The sequence below is a fragment of the Gorilla gorilla genome, chromosome 2, assembly GCF_029281585.2.
Source record: "Gorilla gorilla gorilla isolate KB3781 chromosome 2, NHGRI_mGorGor1-v2.1_pri, whole genome shotgun sequence".
Lineage (NCBI taxonomy): Eukaryota > Metazoa > Chordata > Mammalia > Primates > Hominidae > Gorilla > Gorilla gorilla.
The window spans coordinates 189,027,472-189,053,826 of record NC_086017.1 but is presented as its reverse complement, the minus strand read 5'-3'; the positions used below and the strand labels follow the sequence as shown (position 1 = coordinate 189,053,826).

General features: G+C 37.3%; 1 long non-coding RNA gene across 8 annotated transcripts in view; it reads right to left on the bottom strand.

Annotated features, from left to right (window-relative positions):
- LOC101141243 (uncharacterized) overlaps positions 1-26,355 on the bottom strand; it is a 263,129-nt gene that overhangs the window by 138,028 nt on the left and 98,746 nt on the right. For 3 of the 8 annotated variants that reach the window (XR_010133010.1, XR_010133011.1, XR_010133008.1), the window contains 2 exons: positions 18,472-18,618; positions 16,139-16,275 (listed from right to left, as the gene is read on the bottom strand). This is a non-coding gene — a long non-coding RNA (uncharacterized lncRNA). Of the gene's footprint in view, positions 1-7,979; positions 8,063-12,994; positions 16,276-18,323; positions 18,619-26,355 lie in introns of those variants that run through there. The other 5 variants (XR_010133009.1, XR_010133006.1, XR_010133012.1 and 2 more) reach the window with 4 other exon arrangements.

Below are 26,355 nucleotides of genomic sequence, written 5' to 3'. Positions count from 1 at the left end.
TGTTAGTAGTAAGGGACTGCCCCTCCCACAGGTTTAGCAGTTGGAATTCCTAGAGTTAGCAGAAGGCTTTTTGCCTCTCATTAGAGTGTACCTTTCATATGTGTGTTAGTCCATTTTCACGCTGCTATTGTCTGTATCAGCCCATTTCACGCTGCTATAAAGAATGTCTGAGACTAGGTAATTTACAAAGGAAAGAGGTTTGACTCACAGTTCCGCATGGCTGGGGAGGCCTCAGGAAACTTACAATCATGGTGGAAAGTGAAAAGGAAGCAAGGCACTTCTTACACAGTGGAAGGAGAGAGAGAGTGAACAATGCAAGTACCACACTTTAAAACCATCAGATCTCGTGACAATTCACTCGCTATCACAAGAATAGCATGGGAGAAATCACCCCCATGATCCAATCACCTCCCACCCAGACCCACCCTCAACTTGTGGGGATTACAATTTGAGATGAGATTTGGGTGGGAACACAAAGCCAAACCATATCAATATGTAAACAAACCGATCCAAAATCCACACCCCTGACCTGCCTGTTCTTTCAGGGGTTCTTACTCTTGTAAGACACTATTCACCTGCCCTAATCACCCCAAGACCAAGCATCAGCCAGCTTCAACACCCTGAAGCATACTGAAATTATTCATATTGGCCAAGAGTTCTAAACTTGCTTGGCCATTTGCTTTAGAGCAAATGACCCATTTCTTCCAAGAAAACTATAGTAAAAGCTTTCCTGAAGTTTCCCTTGCTCTCTCTTTGCCTGCAACTGATGTTGTTGTTCTCTAGTATGGTCCTGCGAGGAATGACACTCTACCCTCCTCTTGGGAACTTTGAATAATAAACTTTGTAATGGCAATGTCTCCTGATCTGTTGGGCTCACCATACCTGAATAAAGACAAAACCCCAGGTATATTTTAATATAAATCTGCACATGAATCTTCACAGTAACTTTATTCATAGTAGCCATAAAACTGGAAATAACTCAGATATCCTTCAAAGATTGAATGGTTAAGCAAACCACCATATCCAGCCATGGATTATTACTCAGCAATAAAAAGGAACAAACTATTGATACATGTAACAATTTGGGCGAATTTCCAGAATTACTCTGAATGAAAAAAAAAAAAAAAGCCAAATCTAAAAGGCTACATACTATATGATTCCCTTTACATAACATTCTTGAAGGGACAAAATTATAGAAAAGAAGAGATTAGTGGTTGCCAGGGCATGGGCAGGGCAGAAAAGAGGTGGATGTAAACGTAAAGAGCAGCATGAGGGATTTTTGTGGTGATAAAACTGTTCTGTATCTTGACTGTATCAACACCAAGATCCTAGGTATAATATTGTATTATATCTCGGAGAAATGTTACCACTGGGTGAAATTGAGCAAAGGGTAGACAATTGTATGTGAATCTGCAATTATTTCAAAATAAAAATTGTAATTAATATAGAGCATGAAACTGTTCAAGAAATAGCTCATGACTGTGACTATTAGTATCTTTTAATAAACATAATCATCTATCCAACATCGTCCATCTAACAGATAAAATCTGCTCCTGGCTACAACATTAGACCAAATAATAGCTATTCAATTAAAACATATGCATATAAATATACACACAAATACACACACACACATTTTAAAATACTGCTTGTCATAGATCTTCATATGGCAAGGAGAAGAAAGATGATGGAAATTATCTACAACCCATGTCATAGTATCTGATCTTGAAGAAAACTTAAGAATAATATATAGACGTGATTAATAGTATTAGTATCAGAGTGATTATTTATTATCCCTTTGTTTTAGAAAGAATCATTAAGATGAGACTAATATAGTCAACCAAAGATTTTAATTACAAAAGGATATAATTGCTATAACTGTATAATCAAGAGACCAAGTAAGACTATGACGCAGTAAGGAGCTACAAACCAGAGTCAAGGGCACAATTATGTACAGGAAGACAGTACTTACACACTGAACAGTTTGTCAAAGTCATGACCAAAGCAAAACGCATGCTTGTATCAGTCAATGCAAATCCAAGTGGATGCTAGATGCTTAAAAAACTGAAGAGGAAAAAGAGATCTGTTCAGAAAGTGGTGATAAGTCTACCAAACAATCAGAGACAAATAGGAGTCTGAAGTATGTAAAGGGCGAGGATGGGATGCTTACAGACATGGCTTTCCGGAATGGGAAAGATGAAGGCCTTGGGAATCAATTAATGGGACATGGAAACAGTAGAAAACATGGAACAAAATAATGTAGTGTTAACTAGGCAATAAGTGACCTTACTGACCATTAATCAGAAATGGGAAGGTGGGTGCAGGACAGGTACTCGAATACTGAAAAATAGGTTCAGCAATGGCTTCTCTGGCTGTGGCTGCAAATTCCTTGGGAGAAGGGACTTTTCATCGACTGTTAGAAGTTTGGCTGGTTCCCTTGGGCTATGAGAGGGCCAAGATGTGAAATGCTTGTTAAAGAAAAATATTTCTTAATGCTTATTTCCCACCTGCAGTCTATTTTCCAATCTTGGATTTATTTAGGGATAACAGTAAAATGTCTCAGTTTTTTGTTTTTTGTTTTTTGTTTTTTGTTTTTTTTTTTTTTTTTTTTGCAGTGGATCTAGGCTACCATAAGGGAGGTTTGGCCTCTTAGGGGTATTTTCTTGGAGAAAGTCAAGCTCCCATGGTATATTACTTTGCAAAGACTGCTGTAACAAGGTACCACAAACCGGGTGGCTTCAACAACAACAATGTATTATTTCATGGTTGTGGGGACTAGAAGAAGTCCAAGAATCAAGGTTTTGGCAGGGTTGTTCCTTCCAAGTTCTGTGAGAGAAGGATCCATTCTATGCCTCTCTCCTTTGCTTAGGGTTGGCTGCCTTCTCCCTGTCTCTTTATATCATTGTCCCTGCAGGTGTGTTTGCCTCTGTGTCTACATTTCCCCATTTATAAGAACAGCAGTACCATTAAATTAGACCCTCCCCTGATAGGCTGATTTTAACTTGATTATCTCCATAAATACCCTGTCTTCAAATAAGGTCACATTCAGAGGTCCTGGAGGTTAGGGTTTCAACATATGAATTTGGAATTCAAATCATAACACATGGGAAACGACAGATTAGGCATTAACAATTATTTAGGCACTTAGTGTTCTAGATTGGGTTAATAGTGTTGATGAAGATAACCTACTACATAATAAGAAACTGACCCAAAGATTGGGGAAGCAAGGGGCTCAAACTACATTAACTCAATTTGAGACAGGCAAGCAAGTTACTGTCCTACCAGACACTTGGAAATAAAATCCACCTGGGTTCTGCTATTGGCGTGTGGGGTGGTTTTACAGTGGGGAAGGGAAGCTAAGGTGGCCTTGTGGGTGTGACCTTTTAAAAATTTAATGCACCATTGCTTTTGCTTCTACATCTGAATGCAGAGGAATCAATGTGTTACATGTTTTGCTGCTCCATATATTCCAGAGGGGACTCTTTGATTCAGGAAGACCCACAGGTAGAGAAGTAGCAGTGTGACATATAAATTGCTCCCTAATTCTCATTTATGACAAGGTGCTCCCCAAGATGCACTGCCTTTGCTACCAGTAAGTCACTCACTGTCTTTTTCTACCAGGGAGTCAGTCTGGATTTAGTACGAGTAGCCCTACCCAAAGCTTTCATTCCAATAATGCCCCGTTGATTGGTGAATCAGAAGTCTTGGTCACTACAGCCTAGACTGTGGTGTTACCAAACCTCCACCAACAGTGAGGGGACCTGAAGGGTGGTGGCCTGCTTGCTGATATAAACAAACAGCCCTCAGGGACACACTTACAAAATAAAGCTTCTTGAAATCATGTGGGTAGATTTACAATGCTGAGTCCCTCTGGGAGTCAAGAAAAACTGCTCTCTCTATAAACCTCCACCATCCAAAATGAAGCTGAGTACCTTATTACACTTGTCGGGTATTGAAGAGAGAGACAGCATATGCCTCATTTGGGCTTTCTATTTGGTCTTTTACATCAACTAACCTGCACATCAACATCTTTTGAGAATAGACCCAGTGCAAGAAGACATGTGGGGAGTTGTGCAAGCTATGGCACAGTGTTCCACTCTTGAGACCCAAAGCCCTAACGACCCTACTGTGCTGAACTCTTTGTGACTGATGATTTCACCAACTCAGGCCTCAGGCAAAAGGAGGCACCCTCCATCTGGAGGTTCCCCTTGGGGCTGCTTCCCTGACAGGGCTACTAGGTAGTCCTATAGGTTTTAAAGCTATTAGTTTTCTTCTGGGGTTTTCTGGACATCTGACATCTGAACATCTAAAAAACGGAGGCCTTGTGACTCCAGCTTGATATTCTTATTTTGGGGGCTGAACTCAAACTCAGTAATGGCATAGGAAGGGCCCAATAAAACTTCTTGGTCAAGTGGAAATGGTACCAGTGTTATAACTTGGCTTTACCTGAAAATGTGGCAGCTATCTCTTTGAAGGAAGAAGTTTTTCTACAAACTTGGGCTTAGTTCACTGACAGTTTAGCTAAGCTAAAACTTGATGGTATGCACTGGCTGGCTGTGGCTGTTTAACCTCAGCACCAGCTGTGAAGAACAGAAAATGGAAGTGGTCCCTCTACTCAGTGAGTGGAACTCAGAGTCGCTCTTTGAACTCTAGGCAATACTCCCCTTGATGAGCTGTTTTATTTTTACTAACTCTTGTAATGTTGTCAATAGCCTAGCTCTTTAAATTGTCACTTAGAAAGCTAAGACTGGCAGGTTAAAGACACTCCTCTTTGAGACTGAAAAGTGTGGAAGTAAATCACAGCTGCTAAGCAACTGTGTAGGACACTCGTGTAGATGACCACAGTGAACAGCTGTTCTCTGATGAGACTGACTGGAATTAAGCCGCCAAATAAGCCAGTACCACTTTCACTGCTACAGCTGCTACCTGACCATCATCATAACGGGCATGGAAATATATCCATCACCATAGATTACCACAAAGTAAAGGACTTGATGTTTCTGATGCAGAGGCTGCTGTTGCATGTATGACGAGACTCCTTCCAAAATTGACCTGTTTGCCTTGGGGTGAAGGGAGTCACATTGCATGGGATATCGTCCCTGCCTGGTCCTGGTAGCTCTATTACATGAGACTTTTGACCTTCTTTCAAGGCTATCAGTGAGGCTTCACCACTTAAGTCTGTGGCTTGCCTTTCACACTCTTAAAGCATCTATTGATGAGTAAAAGTGTTTAGATTCAATTAACTCCAATTTATTAATTTTTCACAGTTAGCACTTTTTGTATGTTGTTTATTCAAATGGTTTTATAACCACAAAATCAGCAATTTTGTGTGGTTCAACCTAATACATACATTAATTTACATAATTTTTATAATAAACCTATAGGGTAGGCATCCCCATTTTGCAGATGATGAAGCTGAGGAAAGAGAAATAAAGTAATTCCCTAAGGTCACGTAGTAAACGACAGTGGGATTCAGACATAAACAGTCTGGCTCTGAAGTCTGTGCTCAATCATGATGTTATATTGTGTGTTCCACTTGGCGCTGATGTATCAATGTATGTTTCCTTCTCTAGTGTATGTGTTCCTTAGGGGCAAAACTGCTTTCCTGTCTTTGTAACCATTGCATCCAGCACAACACCTTACACATGGTAGATGTCAATTAATACTTGAGGAATGAATAGATGAATGACTAGGGAAGTCTCCACCACTGTCATCACCAGGGAATGCTGGTTTGACATTGCAGGGGCAATGGTCATCTTCTTTCAACCTGGATATATTCGCATAGTGCACCTGCAGACCTTTGAACATATATCAGGTTTTCTGAAACTCTCCCCTTTCAGAGCCTCCCTCTTTAATTAACTATCATAATATTGATATTTATGAGTAATGTGGTCACTGGAAGTGGGGATCTCTGACCTGCATGGGTGAAAAGAATTCTATTGCAAAAGATCTCAGGTATTTAAAAAAAATTATCTCAAGGATAGAAAAATGATGCATATAAAGATAACAAAATTAAATCTTATTCTTCCAATTCCACTGGAGAATCATTTCCACTTCCTCAAAAAAAAATCTGCATGACATACTATTATATCTAGAAAAAATGTTATGTATATAAATAAAATGCAATCCAGCCACAAAAAATTAGTTCGTGATGTATTTGAAATGTTATCAAATTCATCAAATAAATTTAGAAGAACGCCACCATCTCCCTTTATATTTGAAAACATTGGTCTTATCCTTGCTATTGTTGCATGCTATATTAGCAGACTTATTTAGGGAAGAAAATTTATGTGAGTTTCCCTAGGCAGTTCAGTGACAATTCAGATGAGTTATGTTATAATTTTTTGTAATTAGCATTTGTAAAAACAGAAACAGCCTTTACATACAGTCAAAGTATAAAACTCCTTCCCAGATTTAAAACCACTAAATAAATCACCTCTAGTTTGTACCTTATAGTTGAATGCCCATTGTGATTTACTAATTCTAATTCATGTCAGTCTGGGTACAAATAATAGTTTGCAGAAATTTTAGCTTCGTCATCCAACTTAAATATCACTGTAAGTGGAGTTTACTGAAGTCAGATCTGATTATTTTGCAATAACACAATTTCACTTATTCTTAGTAGTGCTTGCCAAAGTATTTCACAATTATTGGATCTGATATAAAATAAAGCCCTTGCCCTAACTTTCTAATTTGTATTCGGCTTTGAGAGAATAATTTTGTCATCACACAAGTAGCGTGCATGTGAATATGTTTCTCATAAATAAGTAAATGGTGGTGGCTTACTAGAAAAACACTCAGAAAATACTTTTAAAGACACAACTCATTTTTGTTTCATTCTATTTGGACTCTTTTAAAAAAGATGCTTTGAAAATTTCAGATGTTGCTGTTATTATAGTCAAATGATTGATAGTAGTATATCATATTAATTGTTCTTAATGGGGATAATAAATAATAAAATAATTACAATAATAATGATAAAAAGTAATTAGAGTGAGTTGTATTTCGTAATGCTTCTGAATGAGTGTGTTTGGTAACGTGATTAAATTTCTCCAGTATGCAATAAAAACATATTTTTGAGTAGAGTACTAGAATGTCCTGCAGCCAAAAATTTCATATGCACAATACAACCCCCAGCCAAATTCAGGGGTGATGTCTTATGAATGGCTCTGCTAAGAAAGAAATGTACAAGTATTGTACTATATTACACTACTGCAAAAGTCAGAATAATAATAGTAATGAAAATAATCAGAAATATCAGATACAAAGAGATTAAGGGATTCCAGAATTTCCAGATTAGAGAAGCTGAGGACTCTGTAAAACAACTTGACTGTTCACTTATTTTTAAATACGCTTCTTGGACTCCAGCCCTGAGGATTCTGATTCAACAGGTCTGGGTGCAAGCTCATTACTGGCATTTTTTTGATAGGCACCTTTGAAGATCCTGGTGAAGGATGTCCCATACCACACTGAGAAGTGTGATCTGGGAAAACCGAGGTATCAGGCAGGTTGCCGAGATAAAGACTCTGACGTGTAGAGAAATGCTGAAACCTAGTTACCAGAGTCAGGTCACGATATCTCCAGCCTGGGAGTGATGCCCCAGAAGTTGTGTAAAGACTATCATGTCCAAGATTAGGTTGGTCTTAAGGAGTAGGGTGGGGCTGAAGCTACAGGCAGGATTGCAAGAGGTTCGGGCTAAGAACAGTCCAAGAGGCTGAGACAGGCAGCGTCTGACTCTCAGTGCTTTTTCGTATTTCATCTCCTGGATACTCTACAGCCGAGGGAAGTATGGTTCTCCCCTCTCAAATGAGCCCAGATTTGGGGTGTGGGACGAGCCATTCTCTTTCTTCTCAAACTTGTTGGAGTAGGCCCTAGTTTTTATAAAGAGGTGTCAATTGTAACTAATGAAGAATGAGGAGGGCAGAAGAGCCTGGGCTGGGACTATGGGGACACATTGATGGGTAACTCTCCGGACTTATCAGTGAAGTGTACTTCTAATCTGCCAGTGTCACATCTGTGAGCAAAATGACTTCCTGGAGTTCACTTAAAGGAAAGAGTAGAGCTGTAATAGAAATAAGTGATTTCTAGTTCAGCTGAGCATCACTATCACTTGGGAGAACATTAAAATCTCTCTTCCTCAAAATCAAAATCAAATATTATATAAAATTCCTCTCCCAAAGATCCTCATTCTGTAGGTCTTGGGCAGAGTTTAAGAATCTGGGTGTTTTTAAATAGTCATTTAGTTAATTCTTATAGTCAGTCAGAATTGGGAACCACTATACTAAAGTATGTCGGAAAGTTAACATATGCCTAAATACTGTCTTTGGTTTATGACGACCTTATACCTTGAAAATTCTGATAATTAATTCTATGCTTATTAATTACTACAGCCAAATGTGTAATTTTCCAGGAGTATCTGAAATGTTGCTTCATGTTTTCATGCCTCCAGTCATAACTCAAGTTAAGACGTTTTAGCTAGAGTCCACCAACAATTATTAAATTAGTGTTTTGGGGTTGTGTTGCTACTTCTGCTTTACCTAATGCTCCATGGAAGGCAACTAGAGTGTGACTAAAATTTTAGCATCAAACAATGGTTTTCAGAAAGGGAAAGGTCAAGGCCTACTTAAGCATACAAAATCAAAGGGAAGAACCTCTGGTATTCTCAAGGTCCAGATAAAGCATAATCTTTAGCAAAATGCCAAAACTTCAAAATGTAGATTTAATATAATATATTCTCTTTTGGATAATGAATTATTCATTAGGAGGGGGAATTTAGCATAGAGTGACATCATGTAATTATGACAGGCTGTGACATAGTGGCAAGACTGACACCAAGTAATGACCATCAGGGTTACTTAGAATTTTTCCTCAATTAAGGGGAGATGGTAAAGCAGATGGAGACAGAGAGGCATCCAGAAAACTTGGTATTGTTGTTCTGTCTAAAAAGAGTAAAAAAATGCTAGCTGAGAAAGCTACGTTCTTGAGCTAATTATGAGAGCTGAAGACATAAAAAATAACATTTCACTTTCAAAAGGCAAGATAGATGTTAAAAAGCTTACCAGCAGGGATTCAAGGGAAAATGGCATAAAACCACTGGTTTTTGGCCGCTTTCGGCACAGACTGTAAAGTCCTGTGATTCTTGAGGAAATGATGTAGCAAGCAGTGAGAAGAAATAGTGTCATAGAGGTCTGTTCTAAAGGTCACAGAATCTACCCTAAGACTGCCTCATCTTTTGTCTGGAAACTACAGTTACTCTTCAACCCCTCAAATCCATCTATATCTGTATGGTTACTATAGGGCTTCCCTAAGAGTATAATGTGACTCCATCTGCTTGTTACAGTCATTGGCCTTCGGATGGGCATCTGGCTCAGGCTAAGCAAATCACACTTCTCTGAGAATTTGGAATGGATCCAAAAGTTCCTGCTTGCTTTGACAGCTTTCTTAAAAGGAAGTGATGAATTTGGGGGAAATGAATTCAAAAACCACTTCCTGTCATAACTATAAAACAGAGAAGTCAAGTCTGCAACTTGAGAAAAGAAAGAAATAGAGTGAAAGAGAAGCAGAGACAAGAGAAAGAATGTTGGTGGCACTGTGTGTCTCTGTACCAATTATTCCCTGGGCCTGGATGCAATGTGCTCTACTCCGTGTTAGTCTAAATTGGGCATTCATTATTTCAGTCAAAAGAGTTCTAAATACTGTGGAGACAGAATGCCATAGGACTGCCCAAACAAGACCAAGGCCAAATATCCAGAAAAGAAAAAGGAATCGGAAGTAACTAAAGAATTGCACTCTGGGCGTGATGGCTCACGCCTGTAATCCCAGCACTTTGGGAAGCAGAGGTGGGCAGATCATAAAGTCAAGAGACCGAGATCACCCTGGCCAACATGGTGAAACCCTGTCTCTACTAAAAATACAAAAATTAGCTGGGCGTGGTGGTGCGCCTCTGTAGTCCCAGTTACTCAGGAGGCTGAGGCAGGAGAATTGCTTGAACCCGGGAGATGGAGGTTGCAGTGAGCTGAGATTGTGCCACTGCACTCCAGCCTGGGCGACAGAGCGAGATTCCATCTAAGAAAAAAAGAAAAAAAAGAATTGCACTCCAAAATAAAGCCTACTGGGGAGGGCTGAAAACAAACTATGAGTAAAGCTGTCACCAGACACCAGAAAGCAAAAAGGAATAATCAGGCTCAAGCCTTGATCCAAGAAGTAGGGGTATGGGTGTCAAGTCCTAAGAAGTTTGGTTACAAGTGGATAGGCCAGACTGAAAATGTTTAAAATAGCTTTGGTTGACTGAGGTTGGCAAGGTTCAGCATCCACATCTGAAAAGTCAACCTCTAATTTCTAACTGAAATAGACAAAGAAATGCTATGTTCACTTTTTAGAAGATCTTGATTTCAGTAAAGAAGAGACCCCCCTACGTGGTATAACTGCTATCTTTGCTGTTGTTACTATCTTCTAGTGGATCTATCTCTGTTAGATATTATGAGGTTTTTCCATATAAAAAGGAAGTACATTTAGTTGTATCATTCATATGAATTTTTCAATGATCTCTGTTTTCAAGTATGAGTTAAGTCTAATCATTGAACATGGTGATGCTCACCTAAATTACAAGAATAAAGAAAGCATAGGAGTTATTAACAGTCTTCTAGCAATGGGACTTGAAAATTCAGCCTATTAATTGATGACATATGTTTCTGATGACATACGTCATAGATTGTCTAATTTTACTCTTGTCACATAAATTTAGTGCTAAGCATATGAAAATGGTTCTGTGAAGTATGGCCAATTTTAACATAGACATGTATTTAATCTTAACTTTCTACAGATTATTATTATTTTAATCATTGTGCTGATGTTTTAAAAATACCTAAAGAGACCAGCTGTGTTGACAAATAAATTAAATTAATACACTATTTAAACTTAGACAAATAGATCTTAGTCTGTTGATGGACATGAACATTGCTTAGGTTTTAAGTGCAGTAAGTCCAGCGTAATAAAGAGTTATTCAACCAGGCCATTCCATCACGTCTAATTCTGTGTACTTGACCTTTAAGTAACTGAGAAAATATCCTAAGACAATGACATGCTGTGTAAAGTTTTATACTATAAGAGGGTACCCAATTTGGAAAATGAAGAGAAGTGATAAGAATTCTGGTTTTTCATTCTTAGTGAGTCCAAGCAACTCAGACTCTCTGAACTTTCATTTTTAAAAACTGAAATCATGTTACTATTATCTTTCCTGCTACCTTAAAAAGGAAAAGGTGGCAGTAAGGAGCCTAATAGCGCTGGGAAAAGCTCTTTGTTCCAAAAAAAAAAAAAGAAGGAAAAGGAAAAAAAAAAAAAGAACAAATAAAAATAAAAGAAACAAAAAAGACTACCCCCCACCTGCCTACACACTCCCATGCATTACTGACCCCTTTAAGTTTCCAGCAAATAACCAAGAATGAAACTGTTGGAAAGTGAGATTGGAAACAAAAAACTCAGAAATACATAAAAGTCTTCAGAGGTAGGAAAAGAGGGAAGGCATTTTTGTGATGTGACTTTCGATATGCCAAAATGGCTCCTCTGATTAAAGACAAAAATAAGACTCAAGTTGTCTTCATACTTACTAATGTTCAAAATTCTCCAAAACAAAATTCATACTTTTGTAGTATAAAGTTTATCTCTGGACATCTACACTTGTTGCAATGCATTAGGAATAAAAAGCATGATTTTTATTACTCATTACACCTTATTCTAAATAAGTTAGCATGTATTGAGTACCTACTATGTGCTATGAACATAACTAAGCTACAAAGAGTAATAATGTACGGTTCTTGCTTTCAAGGAGGTCACTGGCTAATGGGAGATCAAATTTGTATGTCAAAAGCTGCAATGCATAATGCAATAAACTGCCAAACTCATTGAAGTGCAAACTTCAACGAGAAGAAACAGAAAGGAGGTGGAGTTGGGAAAGGAGTTTTTTAGGAACAGTCTTTCTTGCTTGAAGGTGAGAGAAAATAATTAGCATGAGAAGATTAGGTACCTATGAAAAAAATTCATAAAATGTAGGATAATCACAGAAATGGAAAACAAAATTTAAGAAAAAATAGACTGCTTTGCTAGCAGTCATGTGATTGGTAATCTGGGCACAAATTCTGGGACACTTGAGTCATAATCTATTCAAGAGTTATTTTTTAAGTCCTATTACTACCTAATCAATTATAAAAGAAAAAACAATGGCAAAAGAAGATCCCAAAAAGAGAGTGAGCAAATTTGGGGTGACTGTACTCCTGAAAGCTGAAAATCTTAGTTGGATTAAAGAAATCCAACAGGAAATGGATACCCAGCTAACAAGGAAAAAAAGAAGAATCTAATACCATGATACTTTCCCTGACATAAAGGGGCCATACGTGCCTCAAGTGGTTTCATATGCCCAGACCTCTCTTTTTTTTAAATACTTCCAAGTATATATTGTCAGATCAGGAAAATAATATTTATAAATCAAAAAATAGGATGATAATAAACACCTTTGCTTTATTCTTCTTGACTGTCTTGGAAGAATAGCTATCATTTTTTTCCAGAATCATTTGCAGGTCATTTTCACATCAGGTAATAGTGACTGTCATCATCTCCTTTTGATAGTTGATCAAACGTAGTCCTGTCACTATCAGAGACTATCTGAGAACTCATGAAACTTCTCCTTAGTGGTTGAAATGCAAATGTCCCGATTCTTAGACTTTTATAATCATTTCTTTCCTGAGTTGCCAGATTTTTACCTCCTTGCCTTTCAATTTCATATATAATTTTTGTGGATAAAAAAGGGAAACCCCTGTAGGATTTGTCCTTGTTCTCTACCACCTCAAGAGAATGGAATTTTGAAAGAGTTCACCCAATAAAAAGAAATAAGAGTAACTTGCAGTTACAGCTCCTCTAAACATCCTAGCAGTGTCCTTATTATTTGCATTCAGGTTTTAAAAAAGGGTACAGAGCAAATATAAATTAGATCCATCTGAGGTGAAACATTTCATTATATTTTATTATCCCCAAATCAATTCCTAAAACAATGTGTGAATTCAAATGTTTTATCCAGCATTTTCAAGAAACCAATTTAAAACCACAAAGCTTAGAACAAATCGCCAGAAATATTGCAAGCAGTCATTAATTTACTCCAAACCGATTAAACTCTACGTTTATACATGCAGTAATATACATGCACTTGCTCCTAATTTCCTTTTGTAATTAAGCATGTATACAGAGGTATAGCCTTACTTGAAAAATAATTTTAATCGTCTTGTTTAATCTTTTTCCTGTTCTCTCTGGCCCCTGCTACCAAGTGGCAACAGTCATTATGTCTAGCATTACCCTTCTTTTATCATGTATGAGACCAGTTTCTTTTAAATACGCATATATACTATGTAGTGAGTTTCTAGGCATTCTGAAATTGCATTATATTTGGGAGATATTTCATTCCCAAATCTATGGAGAGATACTCCCAGAAGGTTACTCAAACATAACCCAGATGTAAGTGCTCCAAAATTTAGTGTCAATGATATATGGGAAATGAACACAAATTGCACTCGTTTATAGTCAAGATCAGCTAAAATGCAACACTGTTGGATATACATTTTTGTTTACAGAAATTAACCTCCAACCCAAGATATTTAATACTGTTCTGAAATCTATTCAAATGTAAAGATTATTGACCAATTACAGGAAAATTATCACATTAATTAATAGAGTCTCGTCCGTTAGAAATTCTTGCATGGGTCAAAAACAACGACATTGAAATTTCTATAAAAATCAGTCAATTTGAACAAAACTTTTTAAACCAAGGAAGTCTCAGGTATTTAGTAAAGGGAAAGGGAAATAATAGCATTGAGCTCCTACTATGTCCTAGACTGTTAAAGTGGCTTTGCTTAACACACACACACACACACACACACACACACACACACACACACACACACACACACACACACTTGCTAATAAGGAAATACATATCCAGAGAGGATTAATAATTTGCGAGTGTCACACAGCTTATGGAAGAACTGGAATTTAAATCTAGCTCTAATTCTAAACTCATGTTTTTTGTACAATGCAAACAGCCTACCCAGTAAAATAAGTCTTTGCTTTTGGGGAATGTTAGCATTCATATACATATGAACATTTCACATACTTGTGTACAAATATCGCATTAAGCTTTTCCAAAAAAAATTTTTCTATATATTTGTCTAAGCTCTAAAGTGCTAAATGTTAACATCTTCCTAATGTGTTTTCTTGCTAGTATAATTTATTTAAGCATTTCTAATATTGGGCATCCAAATTGTTTCCAAGTTCCTTTTATGATCAATAAGTCACAAGTAAAGTCATTCCTTCCTTAAGATTTTTGTTTCTTACGTGAACTATTTTTTTTAAGATACAGTTTTAGGCCAGGCGTGGTGGCTCATTTCTGTAATCCCAGCACTTTGGGAGGCCAAGGCAGGTGGTTCACCTGAGGTCAGGAGTTCAAGACCAGCTTGGCCAACATGGTGAAACCCCATCTTTACTAAAAATACAAACATTAGCCAGGTGCGGTGTTGGGCACCTGTAATCCCAGCTACTCAGGAGACTGAGGCAGGGGAATCACTTGAGCCCAGGAGGCGGAGGCTGCAGTGAGCCGAAATTGTGCCACTGCATTTCAGCCTGGGTAACAGAGTGAGACTCCATTTCAAACAAACAAAAAAAGAAGATATAATTTTAGCTGTGAAATTTATGGGACTAAAGGATATGACACCTATATAGGTACACACTGCTCCCTTTTTCCCCAAACAGATGGACTAATTTAAAATAAAGTATTGTTATTTTTAAAAGACCTTATCAGCACTCACATTGTATAATGGTGAGGAGAACATCAAGCTTCAGGAATTTATCAAGCAAAGTGTCGTTGTGAATTGCCCTTGAAAAAGATAGCGACGGACCTCCTCCCCTCCCCTGAATTATGTTGCATCCCAGCAGACTAAAATGCTTATTAATTTTTAATATTATCCTTCTGAATGGAGAGCATGATAAATGTTCTTTTGTATATTCTTGTACAGTTTGAAATCCTAGAAATGCTAAGATCTCAGGACATCTATGCTAAGCCCAGAAAACACTGACGAGCTTTTACGTTCCTGGAGGAGGGTATGTACCAGAAGTAAGAGTAATTATTAAATGACCTGAAACATCAATTCTAATCATAATAACAACTACTAATGTTTGTACAATGCTTTCCTATTTAGATAGTGTTTTCCCATATGTCTGATGCTGAGTAGATTATACTGTGCTGGAGTTTGCGAGATACAGAGAACTGTGTGCCAGAAATAAAGGTAAGGTAGTATCTCTGTCCTTGTTGATGCTAACAGTTTCATTCGATTAAAAAGACATCATCACACTAAAAATAAACTATTCATTCTCAAAAGAGTAGTATTAAATATCTCATAAGTGATATATATATAAGTGTCAGAATGTGAAAGAAGGAAAATGTAATTATTCTGGACTTGAGTATTCAAAGTAGTTAATATTGCTAAGGTGCGGAAAAAACTTTTCAGAAAAATCGTATACGAGTGTTCTGGGAAGTTAAATCTTAGTTCCATTCTGGCCATTTTCCTGACCTCCCATCATCACCTCAGTGTGCCTGATCCAGGTCTTTGAGCACATCCTGAGGGCTTTTCTTTAGGAAAATCAGCTGAGTGCTAGAGTCCCAAACTTTCTTGGCCATCTCTGGAAGTAGGCCCTTTTAGCAATTCAAGAGCAGAGGATTGTGCCCAGTGATCCTCTACCACTCTGTAGCAAAATATTTCACCTGCATCAAAAACATCCATGTTTGAACACTTTGCTTAAGTCTAGGTGTGGAAAATATCAAGCTTTAATAATGGAGTGTTAAAGGAGCTATTGATCCAGGCAGACAACTAACTACATCCATTCACTCAACAAATACTTATTGAACACTTAGAATGTATCTGGCCCTGGGTGCTTATACACATTATTGACGTATGAAGGAAAAACTAGTATCTGATTCTGAATACAGGACAGAAAAAATCCATATAATTTAGCCATAGTAGGAACAAAGAAATACATTTTTTCCAAACCCTGTGTGGTGAATATCAAGAGACTAAGACCACCAAAAAGTGAAGTAACTTACTCAGTCAATAGATGGCTAGTTTTAAGGCCAGATCTTAGAACCCAGATCATCCAATTCTTTGCCAATTTATGTTACCCAAGGGTCTCATGAAGACACTTCCATCACCTTTGCCTTCTTGAAATTTTCAATTCTCTTCTCTGAAAGAAACCGTGAAAAACATCTCTCAGGACAAATGTAATTGTTTATTGTTATTATATTCTGAGACTGTAAGTTCTTCATCATCTTATATTTATTCTTCAATGAAATAAACTTGAGTAACTGGGTAAACATCTACAATGCTTCACAAACTGTTAAAATGGTCTTAACAATGCTAAGACTATTAAGGCTGTGTTGTCCAATATGATAGCCACTAGTCACATGCAGTTTAATTGATTTAAATTTAAATTACATAAAATTTTTTATTCAGTTTCTCAGTTACATGAGTCACATTTCATGTGCTCAATAGCCACATGTAGCTGGTGGCTACCATGTTGAACAGTTCAATTATAGAACATTTCCACCATTGTAAAAAGTTCTCTTGCAAAATGCTATACCATATTAAAAGAATGAGCCTACTTTCCACCTGGCACTGAAAAGAATGAATTAACTTGCAAAGTGCATTTATTCAACATTTCTGCCATGAATAATAAGATATTAACATAAGGATATGAAGAAAGAGAGATTTTACTGAGAAGTACAAGACAGATACAATCATCCTGTGTTCTTCCACTTCCCTACTTGCAAAACTAGATGCTTAAACAGCATTATTTGAATGCCTCAGATGCTCAAATGTTTCTCTCCACATGACTGTAGTCAGAAAGATTTTTCATAAGTCCCATGAAATTGTTTATGTAGAAATAGTATCAGTATTCACTATAGTACTCATTCCATTGTACATATGTTACATATAAAACAAATGACATGTCTTAAAGAAAACACGAGTGATTATTTAAGAAGGAAAATTATTTCCAAGTGAGTATTCAAATGAAAAACCGTAAAAGAAAAGACTATAGTTTTAACTACACCTGTAAATTGAGTACATCTTTTTTTCCCAAATTAGAGTATTTTGGAGAAAATAAAGGAAACATAAATAACATACTATATATAATTATATTTTTACATAATAATATTCATAATAGTGAAAAAAACTTAAAAATCTGAATTGCTATTCATGCAATATTACCAAACAAAATAATCATTTCCATAAAAGGTGATAAAACAATAAAAAATGTAGTCTTCTCCCAAGCAGAAACAGTATGATTTTATATAAGGAAAATAAAAAGTGGGCATCTACAAAAAAAAGAAAGGATAAACACAAAGGTATTAATGTTGTTTACTTCTGGTCAATAGTATTTTTGATGTCTGCTATTCCCTCTTTCTTGCCTGTCTTTGCCAATTGTCTTTTCTATATTGAATATGTACTACTCTTACAGTGGAAATGTACAGTATATCCTTTTAACTAAACAAGCAACAACATTTTTCCTACCTGGATGCCATTATCATATGGAGTTTAAATGTATGAATGCATGAGCAAATGAATAAACACAGAAATAAGTATAACTTTTCTAACACACTTATAATTATTTTATTTCAATACTTTTGAGGTACTTCTAGTAAATAACGTAGAGTTTGTTCTTGAACTTTTTATGCAAACAAATCTGTAAGGAATCAAGTTTCACTTAGTTATTAGCCCTGATAGTAAAAAAGGGCCAATGAAAAGAGAAAGAAGAGTTAGAAATAAGAAATGGAACCTAGGATATATAGATTTATACCATACCCATGTGTCCTGATGGTTATAGAACTATTCCCAAAGTTTGAGTTTTAATTAATTTTTTTAAAAACCTTACAAGGTGAAACTTAAATGAATCAGTAATGCTAAACAAAGCAGTCTGCATTTCTATTAGTCTAGTTCCAGCTTCTCCTATCTCTTTAAAAAAAATATTTACTGTGCAAACTACAGGCAAAGTGAATTTTCTAAAGGACACCATTTTTAAAGAAACTGAAAAAAATGTAAATTTTTCTCTTCTTTCACTTTGAATCTTAATAAGATCAGGTTCATATGATTACTACAAATATGAGAGGGAAAAAGGAATAGACGAAGGGTCAGTGAGGGGAGGAAGAGTTCTAAACCATTTCAGTGGAGTAAAGATCAAGTTCATTTTAATATAATTTTTAATGCTTGTTCAAACTCCTATAATGTACCCACACAAAAGGCTTCAGTTAATGTGTGTGTGTATTTTGAGCAGTTCCCCTCTTCGACCCTCGAGTTTAATTTCCGTCCTTCAAATGAGATGAATGGAGCATGAAGCAGGTCATATCTCAATGCTGACACATGGGTTGCAGATAGAACTCACAGCCTGGAGAAGCAGCCAGTTTGGAGATTAAATCAAAGCAGCTCTGAATAGATGGGAGGTCAGCCAGGGCCAGCTTTGACATTTGATAGGACCTTGTGATCAATCAGGCCTTTCTTCACTCTTCCAGGCGTCCTTATGACAGTGGCCCTAAAAAAACAGATGGGATATGTTACAAAGTGCAGGAGAAGCACTAGATTGTGAAGGAGATAGGTGTCAATATTATCAAAGGGACAACTGTTATTTGAAGCAGCCAGCAATGAGAAGGTCCTGCTTTGCTGCAATTGCTCCGCTAAAGTGTGCCTCTCATGATGTGAAATCTGAACCTTGGGAATAGTGAGATAATTTTTTAAACTGATTTTTAAAATTTCTTACCTCCTGTGTAAACTTTGAACATTCCTGATGTCATAAGATTAAATTTTAGCCAACATTCACTCTGTGGATAAACTGTATTTCCAACAAGGTCAAGCTTAGTTTGTGCTGTTTGTTTCTCTGCCTGCTAGGGAAGACATACACACACACACACACACACACACACACACACACACACATCCCCCCACAGGACATGATAACCTTTGGAAGAGAAGAATTAAGGGATGTTAACGCAGAGCGCTTGCTGGGCAGGGACCTATGTGTGGTTTCAGGAAATCCCAGTCACGTCTCCAAGAAGGTCATGAAAAATGAATGGCCCCAGAGCACCACTGTGACAGACTGTTTTAGTGAGTGGTAATGGGCCATCTCTAGAATGAAAGGCTGTGTATTTATAACTGCGCAGGCTGCCGGGTATCACACCATTCATTATGCCTGCCTGATTTAAGGGAGATGCCTTTTCCGGGGGTGACATGGGAGCAAATTATTTCCAGGAAGATCACAGCTCTCTTCTCCCCCTCCACCTGCCTCTCTGTATGGCTCACCTCATCCCAGCAGTAAAACACACTCTCATGGTCACACAAGCACATTCTCTGAATTTTTCTTGTCGTAGAGCATTTCACAACTAGAGCTTATCTTACCCCAACTTGTACTGGGATGAGAGAGCTGGAATGAGGGAGCTTGCCTAAGGAGGGCTTAGACGAGGGAGGATACCACATTCTCACTCTGCTGTCTTTCCTCTATCAAGTGTCTTACTGGGAGGCTGTGGGCCGATGCCAGGTGACGTGATAGACAGCTACTGGACTAATTTGCAAAGCGAATTTCTGAAGTCAGATTTTTTGCTTGATGTGGATTCCATCTTCAGAGAAGGTAGCATCTGATTCACATTTTGTTTCTTGTTTACAGTGGTCTGGCATTAGTTAACTGCAAAATTACTCAACCTCTCAGGAGTTTTTCTGGTGAGAAATTAACCAATTGCACAAAATTTTGTCTAAGTCATTTTCCAACATGAATGCTTTAGGAATGCTTGAAATTCTAATAAGATAGGCACATGAAACAACCACAAATTCCAACCAGCATATCACGTTATTAAAATTAATTATTAAGAATAATTTCAGGAAATGTGTTGATGTAGCTATCTCACTTAATAGAAATATGCAAAGTCTCATATTATAACAAGAGTATTTAAATCTGTCAGAAGAGTTATCATAAGGTAAGTTGTTTTAAATAAAGGGTTTAGATCATTTAAGGAGTTACATAAAAAAATAAGCTTTATATTTCACACTGGTCTGTTGAGGAAAAGATACATATAACATACTTGGTTTTCAACCAAGTTAATTCAGCTGCCACTTTAACATAGCTGTAATACATCAGTGGTTACAATAAGATTTCTACAACCGTGTTTTCATGGTCCGTGTCACAGGCGCTTTTTTGAAGAGATGGTACAGTTATTTTGATGATACTTTCCAGAGGGGTCAAAACACGTCTGAGAGACCTTTGGATTATCAAATGTGTGTGTGTATTTAATTTACACAAATTGTGCCCTGATTCTGGCCCCCAAGAGCTCAGATGTTTGTGAGACTTTAGAGACTATTTACAGAGAGGCACTTTTTTTTCTGAATAATTTTGTCATTGAAATGTGGCAAAAATCTTTCAGAATGGTAATTCTCCCTAGCAAGCTAATCCTTCAAGAGGTTTTTTTTTTTATGTCTCAGAGAAAGCTGTGTGTAATCAAAAGCCTCTACAAAATACATGTTGGTTTTAGTCACTCTCTATAATTCCATTTAACTATTGCCAACTCCAAATACAGCCACAATTTTCCTGTATCTTGTGCACATCAGATAAAGAATGCAGAAACAATTGGCAGTTGGCAGTTTAGTAGCCAAAAGCGGAAGGAAAAAAGCTTTGCTAGTGTTTTCCAATTAATTTATTTTCAAGTGAAAGTTTGAAAAGAAAAAAAAAAATAAGAAAACTGAAAATGACCTAAAAACTCTGGTGTGATATGATAAACTTTGGCCTGACCATCACCCTGTTTGACTGAATACATAGTCTAGGTATGAGAAACATGACCAGGAAAACATGGAATGTATTTTCAACAATTTGTAAAATAATGCTGAAACTTTAAGAAATATAAAGGATTCGATTTTGAAGAAATTAAGTCTGTTGGAAAATTAGTGAGAGAAGAAAGCAAATAAAAATAAATATTTCATTAATAACTTTGACCACAATTTTATTTTTAAAAATTGTGCTAATGCCAAATTCTTTTTTTAATCTGATTTCTCAAATAGAACAAAGACACTTATTAATATCAGGAATTTCACCATATTTTATATTTCAATTGTCCCTTTTAAATAACCAACAAATGAGTCAATGTTTGTCAGAATGACCCAAATGCATAAAGCATTTAGTGAACACTCTGGCATGTAACAGTTTACATGCGGGAAACAAACAGTGATAGTCTTGGTCACAGGCATAGCCAGGGAGTTTTTGTTCCACTCATCCAAATGCCTGTTGAAACCCTCTGATTTCTCTCTTAGAACTCATGTACTCTTGATCCTGAAAAATCAATATAACTGACCACTTCAAGTATCTCCCACATTCTGAATAACATTTAAGATTGCCCAAAGTTTTCTTAAAGGCAGAGGCTATAACCTGGTGACAGAGTTTATTTCAGATTGGGCATGGACTTCTCTCTTCAAAAATGTCCTGGGCTCACATGTGACAAAAGGGCTTCTCTGGATTCAAAACCCCTCACAGGCTGCATCCAGGAGGATATGAAATGGGCTTGCACAGGTTCTGTTTTGTAACCACTGGGCCATGGAGCGAATCCACTTATCACAGCTTATTAATTCACGCAAAGAGGCACAGGACATCTTATTTGCCTAAAGTGATTAAGAGCTCAGGATTTCTTGAAGATAGGCAGATCTGAGTTCAAGTCTCAGATCCACCTCTCACCGATGTATGACATTGGGCAACTCTCTTTAAAGGAGGAATAATAATGATGCCTAATTCAAACAATTGGTATGAGAATTGTCTAAAATGATGACAGAAAGCAAGTTTCAAAGTTCCTGTTACACATAAGCATCTCATAAAGGTAACTTATTATTATATATAAATCTAGCCTATCTTTGAGCACTCTAACCTGGGATAATTCCAAGGACCAAGGGAACACCATGCCCTCATGCCATTTTAAGCTATCGTTTTGTAATTAAAGAAAAGAATTAATCAAAAGATCAGTTAAGACAGTGGAGAGGTAGGAGACCAAACTTTATATTTCACAATATTTGAGAAATCAGATTAAAAAAGGAATTTGGCATTAGCACAATTTTTAAAAATAAAATTGTGGTCAAAGTTGGCACTTTTCAAATAGTGACTAAATAGTGACTAAAAGATTCATTGACGATGTCATCCTCTTAAACACAGTGGAATTGCCTTTTCACAAAATGTTGAATAATAGTAATTAGAGCATTATAGCATAGTGTATCCTCTAGAATATGAGTGTATTTTTATCCATTTCTGCATAACAAATTATCTCAACATTTAGAGGCTGAAAATAGCAAAAAATTATTTTTCAAAAGTTTCTGTAGATCACGAATCAGGAGCAGCTTAGCTGTGTCATTTTGGTACAGATTCTTTCATGGGCTACAATCAAGGTTTTGGCTGAGACTACAGTTATCTCAAGGATATCTGCTTCCAAGCCCATTCACATAGCTACGGGCAGGTCTCAGAAAGTCTATTTTCAAGTCCATTCCCATGGGACTTGCCACAGGGCTGCCTTATGCTTTATAGCATGGCAGCTGGCTTCCCCAGGGTAAGTCATTCAAAAGAGAGTGAGAGAGAGCCTCCAAGATGAAAACTGCAGCCTTTTATAACCTAATCCCTCAATTACTGTCCTGTCACTTCCGAGGTATTCTATTTGTTGTATGTGAGTCAATAAGCCCAGCCCACACTCAGCAAGAAGGTATTACAAAACGATGTGAATACCAGAAGGCAAGGATCACTAGGAGCCACCTTAGCCACCAGAGCCACTGTGCCCACCACAGTGTATCCTCTGGTGTCCAGTGATTTATTTACCTCTCAAATACAAAATGTACTCACTGCCCCCAAAGACTTCAAAATTCTCATTCCATTGCAATATCAGCTTCAAGTCCATAATCTCATCATCTAAATCAGGTCCAAGTATGAATGTGGTTTCTCAAGTGTAGTTCTTTAAGCACAGCTCTTCAAATACAATTGCTTGTTATTTTTAAACCCATAAAACAAGAGCAAATTATGTCTCCCTCTGCCAACATGCAACAGTGGGACAGATATAAGATAAGCACTTATATGACCCTGTTCAAAGAAGGGGTGGGGGATGGAAGACATAGGGGTTACAGGTCCATGGCAGTTCTAAAATTGAGCCAGGCAAATGTTGGAAGATCCTTGATTAGTTCTCATGTCTGAAATAATTCTTCGTGTTTCTCCACTCTGCCCTCTGGGCTCTTGGTTTCACCCTCCTAGTCTTCTTTCTAGTTTTGCAAAATATAGCAGGTGTTAAAATTCTGGGCCTTCAAAGCCCTGTCTTCATTCTGTACTGTTCTGTACTGTCCCATTCCATCCAAGTGGTAATGTTTCTGTATCTATCTCTTTTGAGAACCTTATGGGTTTCCTGTGAAACTTCTCCAGGTTAAATCCATCAGACAAAAGCCCCACCCACACACCTCTTACAGATAATCTCCCTTCCACCTTGGGCTTCTGCTGAGATGACTGGGGACAATGCCCTTAGGCTTCTTAGAAGCTCTACTCTTTGGCTGAGAGAATCTGTGTGGCACACTCTTAATCTCCTTAAGGGGCCCTTCAGTCTGACTGAAGGTTCTCTGAGGTATCAGAGAATTGTGAAGATCTTAATAAAAAGATTTATGGCCACACCCTAGACATTATCTCCGTTTTAGCATCTCCGACTTTCTGAATAGTGTGAGAGCTTTCAGAACCATCAAGATCTAGCTTCTTTTTGTTTAACAGTCCTTCCCTTAGTTTAGCTCTCTCTCATCTCATATTTTACTATAAGCAGCAAGAAAAAAAAATGGGTGGTAACTAACCGTTCTGCTTGGAAATCTCAGCTAGATCCCCTAGTTTATCAGACACATTTTCTACTTTCCACGTTCCTGCAGACAAGTGTATTGTTAAGTTTCTGCCCTTCCCTCCAGTTTCCAATAAGATTTTTCTCCCATTCCTTTAAGGCCTCACTGCCAGCCTCCTCATAATTCAAAATTGTATGCACAATGGGTTCAAGGTACTTGATCTTTCACCAATACTCTCCTCAAAATTCTCACAGTTTCCACCTTCTACACACCGCCTATTTCCAAAACCACTGTCTCATTTTAGATTTTGCTATGAGAGCACTCTACTTCCAGGTTCCAAAATCTGTCAGTCAGGAGTTAGAGTTCATTCAGCAGTCAGACAAGTAGAACCACTAGCAAAGTGAGTCAGTGACCATGTTCCATTCTTGTGTCATTCCATTCAATATTCACGTTCATAGGAAAACATCTCACTGTCCCAGCCTGGTTCACATGGCCATCCACTCACTGGCCAGAAGGAAGGCAGGACAGTTGGACTGACAGTGCCATCAAAATGACATGTAATAAGAATGGTTAGTTTTTCAAAAGAAAAGGATATGTTACTATCAAATGAAGCAGAAAGGGACACTGGTTGGGTGAAAGTAAAAGATGCCCACCACCTCTATCAAAAGTCTTTGTAACTGGCTGATGGTCTGCTATTTGCAAATAATGGATAAAAAGATTCCCTAGAGTGTATGGTTCCCAAAGATGTCGGGGTGCTTTACAAAAAAAAAAAAAAAAAAAAAAACAGATACGATTTTTAATTCTGTCTACAGCTCTAGGGCCATCTCCTATATCCAGGTCAGTTCATACTTTGCTTGGTTTGTAATGTTGCATAGGAACAGGTAGTAAAAGATAGGGAAGGAATAAAATGTCTTGACCCAAACAGAATGATTAGGAATACCTATCTCCTAGAGACATAGCCTGGGAGAGGAATTATGACTGAGACCACACAAAAGTCTGAGTGTGTTGTAAACAGGATAAACATTCAGACTTTGAAATGACCATCAATTTCTGTCTTTTCTATTATTAACATTTCTCTGCCTGTATATTTAAAAAATAATAATTCAGAACATGAATCTTTGCTTTCTCCCAAAAATGTCTTGGGCTATGTGATATTTTCACACAAAGGAGCTATTTTTGGCATTCAAAAATTGCTTTTCTTCCTGCTGGCAAAGAGAATTCACTCACTACCTACTAGTGCATAACGCTTATTTTGCTTAAAAAAGAGAAAAAGGAAAAAGGCGCTTCCTCCAAATGATATAGGAGAAAAGAGAAGATATTAAATTTGTAAAGGACAAAATTACTCCTCCTCTTTGAACATTTTCTGGAACAACACCCTGCTGCCTGTCTATTGTTTCAGAGGCTAATTGTTATATAAAGCCTCTTTAACAGCTTCTATTCCACGACATCACTGTCTCTGCCATGAAAGGAGTAGGCAATGGAATAATGACTCACTTTAAAACCACACCCTTATTTATATTCAGGGCTTGTCATGGGAGAGATTATCCCATTCTTTTTTATTTCTTATTTTTTCCTTGTTTGGCTCTTACTTCCTTCTTTAATCCTTCTAAAGTTTTGTTTCAATGTCTACCTGGGACCCCTATGTTCATACTGAAAATGAAAGGAGAAAATTAGGCCGAGAATCGAAAGATTAGAATTCTCTTTGGTCTATTAACTTATGAGTGCTCTGAAGCCAATATTTTATTTAAAGAGAGAAACAAAAGTAGAACTTTGTAAATAATTTTTGCCCAATTTGATGCTTAAATGGATATTATAGGTCATTATTAAGTAATGAACATTTTTAAATAGATGGTTATTTTAATAAACAAAAATGTCATTTTATTTAATCTCTCCCTTTAAGTTTTAGGTTGCATGGTAATTTAGGGCATACCACTTGTATTAGTCTATTCTCAGACTGCTATAAAGAAATACCTGAGACTGGGTAACTTATTAGGAAAAGAGTTTTAATTGACTCATGGTTCCACAGGCTGTACAAGAAGCATGGCTGGGGAGACCTTGGGAAACTTACAATCATGGTGGAAGGTGAAGGGGAAGCAGGCCAGAGCAGAAGGAAGAGAGAAAGGGGAGAGGTGCCACACACTTTTCAACAAACAAATCTCATGAGCACTCACTCACTATCACTGAGCAGCACTGAGGGGCAAACTGCCCCCATGATCCAATCTCCTCCCACCAGGCCCCACCTCCAACACTGGGGATTACAATTTGACATGAGATTTGGGTGGGGATGCAGACCCAGACTATATCACCACTCTTTGTTAGGAAACTCTGTAAACTTAACTATTTGGGAAAAATAAATGTATTCGATTTCTTTCACTGAACATAAGCATAGAATGACATATCATTTTTATCAGCATTTCTGTTAAATTTTCTTGGGATTTAAATTTAAAAATTCTCCAAG